General features: G+C 40.0%; 1 protein-coding gene across 1 annotated transcript in view; it reads right to left on the bottom strand.

Moving 5' to 3' along the window:
- The window catches only part of LOC121528566 (glutamate receptor ionotropic, delta-1-like), a 939,907-nt gene that overhangs the window by 91,601 nt on the left and 842,306 nt on the right, over positions 1-6,000 (bottom strand). The gene's annotated exons all lie outside the window — the stretch shown is intronic.

The following is a 6,000-nucleotide window of genomic DNA, read 5'->3' as shown; positions in this document are numbered from 1 at the left end:
TTCAAAATGAAGAATCAATGAGCAACAGAAAACCTCCCTGCCTGAAGGAACCATGGCATGGCTCTATCTTTAGTCTCTTTTGAGTCCAAACATCTTTTTTTGTCCTCCATTTTTCTCTCAGCTGGCAATAATCAGCACATCTAATTTGACGTCTCTTTACAGGACGTCCAAGAGCTCAGCGGTCATTCATCACCACCCACGCCTAATAGAGAAAGAAAGACTCCATCTTTGTGGCTCAGAGGGGAAAAATGAAAAGGCAGGAAAAAAAATATCTATCTTGTTCCATGCATTATTCACAGAAATTAGCAGGCTTGGAGATTTCAAAGGCACAAATTGTTGTTAACGACTCCAAATTACCTCAGGGATTTGAAATTAGCACTGTCTGAGGCTCATTTTCATTCTCCAACATTTCTAATGGATTCATTTCAGAGGGGCCGCTAACAATGCCGTCCCCATTACGGACAAATGGGTGAGTAATTTCTATCCTCAACAAAATAATTGCAGACCTCTTTAGCACTTCTGTTGGAGAGACGGAGAGAGGAGGGACGACAAAGAAGAGACAGAAGACAACGCACAAGATGTAAACACAAATGAAGCTTTGTCTCCATGGGACAATCATTGTCTTTAAAAGTCGTACACATGGATGTTACCTAGGACGTTATGCAAAGCTGCCTGATTTTAAGGTTAGATCAAGATTATATAATCTTTTATCAGAGAGTCATTATGACATGAAGCATATTACACAAGCCTTGCCTATGTTCTGCTTACAGCTACGTTTCATAATATCTGAATTTTATACAGCAACATGTCCCTCTTAGCAGAAAAATGTGACCACAGATGATGCACATGGTTATCTCTGAATGTCTAGTATGAATAAAGGGAAGATGCATTAAAGCAGCTGTTAAATAAAAGACGAGTTTGCTGGAGAAATGCATGGAAAGCAATAAACACTGAAGGCCAACGCTGCTGCATGCAAAGCAACCTTACATGTATTTCAACATGTTGGTGCAATTAAAATATCTAAAGTATTATTTATGCAGTTTGGTATTCCATATGCAAGGGTGGAACCAGTTGAATATTTATTGCATTAGAGCAATAAATAGTCCCCAACCTCATGACACAGATTTCTTTACATGCAGGATTTGAGGAGTGATGAGAAAGCATCTTAGGCTGGTGATACACTTGCTGTTAACTTCTTCGACAAGAACACTTCGTGGCTGGTTTTCAGAGTCTGGGCTAGACCCCTTATCTCCAGTGAAGGCCAATCTTAATGCTTCAGCAAACCAAGACATTCTGGACAATGCTATGCTTCCAACTGTTTGGCAGCAGTTTGGAGAAGGTCCTTTTCTGTTCTTTGACTGTGGCCTAGAGCACAAAGGACTACAGAGACATGGTTTGATGCGCATCTTAACTGACCCACACAAAACCCATGACCTCAGCCTATCCAGCACCTTTGGGATGAACTGGAACAGAGATTGTGAGCCCGGCCTTCTGGGCCAACATCAGTGCCTGACCTCATAAATGCTCTACAGCAGTGATGCTCAACGTCCGGCTCTTCTGTGATGACTTGTGGCTCTTTATGTCTTAATTTGAAATATTATTAACCCCCAAACCATAAAAAAGGGAAATTGTTACTTCAGAAATGATCTGTTGCAAGTCACATTAGTCATTTTGTTTCCCATAAATATACAGTTGGCTTTAATAGTCAACCATTAATGCTTGTCTGTATGTTTCCATTGCCCTCATTTGACATTTTTTCAGTTTTTGCCACCTGTAATCCATTTTTACTGCTTTAAGCCAACTTTCCCCACTTTCTTTTGCCACTTTAATCCCATTTTTGCACGTTTCACCAGTTTTTACCTCTTTCGCTTTTCGCAATTCTTCCCCTTTTTTTGCAATTTTTTTTGCCAATTTGTCACTCATTTAAGCTGCATTTTGCCTGTTTAAATCACTTTACACTCATTTTCACCATGTTTTTGCTTATTTTTGGTCATTTTTCACCAATTTTTGCCAGTTTCTAACCTTTTTTTGCCACTTCATGCCTATTTTGCCCCTTTTGACCCATTTTTGCCACCTTAAACTTATTTTTATAGTCATTTTTATCCATTGTTGCCACCTTTAGCTTATTTATTGTCATTTTCACCCATTTTTGCCACCTTTAACTCATTTTTACCCATTTTTACCGCCTTTCACCATTAGATTGTGGCTCTTGCAAAGGTTTTTTTCAACATTTTGGCTCTTTGGTTGAGCAGGGTTGAGTAACACTGCTCTACAGAATGAATGGGCAAGAATTCCTACAGAAACACTCCACAATCTTGTGGAAAGTCTTCCAAGTAGAGTGAAGGCTTTTATAGATGGAAAAGGGAGGCAACTCCATATCAAAGAACATGGATGAATACAGTGTCATTTCAGTCCCTGTGGGTGTAACAGTCAGGCAGTCGAGCGCTTCTGTCCATGTAGTGATATCGTTTGGTATCATACTGGGTATCACATCTTCCACACAGCAGTCAGTTTAGTCAGTAGAGTCTGTAGATGAGTGATGCTAATATCAGAAAAGCTCCTTTGGTCTAAAAGGGCTGAGCAACATCTGATTTTGTGTAGGTTTAGGATTCCCTATCCATGCAACTGGACCAAGTTTTTCAAAGTTTGATGAAAAAAAACATTTTTTCACTGCAGACACCGTCAATGAAATCAGTGAAGTAAAAAAAAAAAAAAAAAAAAAAAAACTGCTTTTATAGTAGATCGATGCATTTTGACCTTCAGGTCTTTTCTCTCCTCTCGGCTCTAAAACTACATGATACTTTTATATTTATAGCTTCTCTTCAACCTCTGTTTAAGTCTATTTCAGGTGCAGGTCAATCACAGTTATGTTAATGAGCTGGTTAATTAATTACTGCATACAAAGATACTTTATTAGAGGATATTCCTGCGGCAGATCTTTGCAGGAAGACTGCAACAGACAGCCTGTCGAAGCATTTTCTGCAAAAAAGGGAAGCACTAGAGAGGTGTACATATTCCCTGAGTGCATCTTAAAATATCTGAGAGCTAAGGGTGATGTAGGGTTACCGATCCCCATATGTATCCATGCCAACAGCAGAAACCACTGATGGAAAATGGGGCTGAAAATAACAGTCTCCTTTGTTGATAATCATAATTAAATAGTCCTCCACTTTCCTCATTTTGCAGAGTGACCTGTTACGACTCCCTGCAGGACCCTTGAGAGTCCTCAGGCCCCAGTTTGGGAACCACTGGAGCTAAATCAGGGCCCTATTAGGAGCTGGAGAGGTGATCTGTCTGCTGTAGTGATCCCAGCGGCCATCTCCTGTCTGATTAAAAACAGCTACTCGCCGACACTCCCTCTGAGGACGGTGGGCGAGAGCGTAATGTCTTCTGACACACGTTGAGACGCAGCTACCAATCGAAACAGATAAAAAATAACTTTTCTCCCCTCTGTGTTTCGTGGGAGGGTGGTTTAACGACAAATTGCTGCGAAGACACATGAGAAGTCAATGAGATGAGAAAAGTGGGGACGGATAGATGGGATAGCACATGGGGGAGGTCTGAAGGGCCACAAGTTTCCTGGAAAAGAAGGAAATGACATTTCAATCTCTATCAGGTCGGATCTGGAGGTGGGGGGGGGGGGGGGGATGTGCCGTCTGAGGGGAAAATGTACTTGGAGAAAAACGGCCCCGGGAGGAGGGGGAGGAGGCGTGGACGGCACAGGAAGATAGAGATGGAGATTTGGATAACACCGACACTGTAGGGAGAAAATGAATCGAGTGAGCGTGTCTGATATCTCACCGGCAGGCAAACAACATCCACCTGCGAGTCAGAAACTCTATAAAAGTTTTTTGTGTGTGATCAGCTCACAGCGGCCTCCTCTTTTCTCCACAACAAACATTCAGACTGTCTACAGAAACCAGTCCATGTCAGATAAAGCTCTGAGCTTCAGGCTCAGGGAAAAACCTGCAGAGTCAGGCACAAACAGGTGGAACTGGAACTCAGATCAGAATACGGCAGAGCAGATTGGCTCTTTTTGTCTTTTATCATTGATGCTTCAGAGCAGATGTTTGTCAGCATCCCTGTGATACCAGAAAAGAACATTCTCACCCTGATCAACCTTCATGAATTGATGTATACCAGGGTTTTCAAAGTGTGGAGGAGTGAGCCTCCCCTAAGAAAGAAATGATTAATTCAGTGGACCCCCACCCACAAAAAGGATTCAAATAATAATAATAAAAATAAATAGACAACAACATTTCAAACATTTATGTCTAATCTTAAAACTTTTATAACATTAATATATTTTGGAAATTTTGGTTTGCAGATGTCTTAAACATCTGCCTTTCCCTCTTATTCAGTTATAATGCCATTTGATACCCTTTTTTATATATTTTTTTTAGCCATTTCACCACTTCTTCTTGCCTTTTTTCCCCCATTTTTTCCACTTTTATTCCAATTTTGTCCATTTAAGCGACGTTTCATCATTAAATATCCCTTTTTTCCTTTTTTCCTTGCTAATTTTTGCCACTTTTTTTCCAATTTTTGCCACTTTTATCCCATTTTTTTTGCAAATTTTTTTTGCCACTTTTTGTCCATTTAAGCTGCCCATTGCCATTTAATACCACTTGTTAACCTTTTTCCCAATTTTTGACCTTTTACACAATTCTTTTTTTTAACCATTTTTGCCACCTTTAACCTATTTTTATTGCTACTTCAAGCTGTCTTTGCCACTTTTTACCTCTTAGATTGTGGCTCTGGCAAAGGTTTTTTTAACAAATGTGGCTCTTTGGTTGAGTAGCACTGCTGTGTAGCATAGTCCCTGCAGTAATTATAAGTCTATCCATTTTGCTCCATGCACAGCAGAGGTTAGCAAAGCAAATCCCCTTTTTTCAGGTTTATGGTTCCGCGCCTCCCCTGAAGCTCTGTGGCGCCCCCCAGGGGAGGCCCGCCTCACAGTTTGAAAACCGCTGATGTATACATTTATTTAACAGAGGTGGAGAACGTAAACGACTATTATACCCAAATAAAAATACAGTCTCTCTGCTTAAAATGTACTTAAGTCAAAGTAAAATCTCCGGTCTATAAATCTACTCAAGTAAAAGTCAAAACATTTCATTTAACCCTTAGGTATAGCAGGGCACATTCTTCGCATTCTGTTTTGGAATTCTTGAACCCGTTTGTTGATGTGACTGGCATGAAACTGCACAAAGATGTGTATTTCTGCTTGCTTTTAATTTTTCAGGCCAAATCATTACATTGGCCTTTTTGGTATCGTGCACAGGAAAATACTCACGTTTGGGACAACACTTTACCATTTAAACCCATTATAATTGCTCATTTTGATTGCAAATTTGCAATACCATGTATCACTGTTACCGCCGTTATCTGTGATGCAATTTTAAATGGGGACCTGACACTTGCTTTTAACCACTAGATGGCGCCATTACTCTTTTTGAGCCAAGCGTGTGTTCGTAGGGCACTGAAAAAACACACTTACAGTGGGATTTTTTATAGCTCTGGGAAATAAAAGCATAAAAAAGTTGAATAAAAAATGTCTGTGGGAGTTGATATGTATATAAACATGGGTTCTGCATGTTAGATATGAGAATGTAACATTCAACCTTTATCAAGCTAGCGTTTATTTCACATAAGAGGGAACTTTTAAGGAAAATAGAAAACCTCATATATAAAGAATATTTCACAATGGAGGAAACAACAATTCTAAACAAATATAACCAATAAAGCTCTCAGGAGAACATCATAGATTCAAAGCGCTTCATATCTAATCAATCACCACCACTGGAATGAATGCGTGCACCGCGCGTAAAGTTAACTCTTTAAGCGCCAAAGTCGCAAAAATTGCGACAAGCAACATTGCTGAATTAAACGGGCTCCTGCTGCAAATATGGTGTCTAATGTTGTTACAACTTTACACCAGGAGATGGCAGACACGAGTAACTTCAATCCAAGCAGCATTTGTGGGTGTGTTTCTATTCA

The sequence above is a fragment of the Cheilinus undulatus genome, linkage group 20 (assembly GCF_018320785.1).
Source record: "Cheilinus undulatus linkage group 20, ASM1832078v1, whole genome shotgun sequence".
Classification (NCBI taxonomy): Eukaryota; Metazoa; Chordata; class Actinopteri; order Labriformes; family Labridae; genus Cheilinus; species Cheilinus undulatus.
The sequence above is the reverse complement of the archived record's forward strand: the minus strand, read 5'-3'. Positions and strand labels throughout refer to the sequence as shown.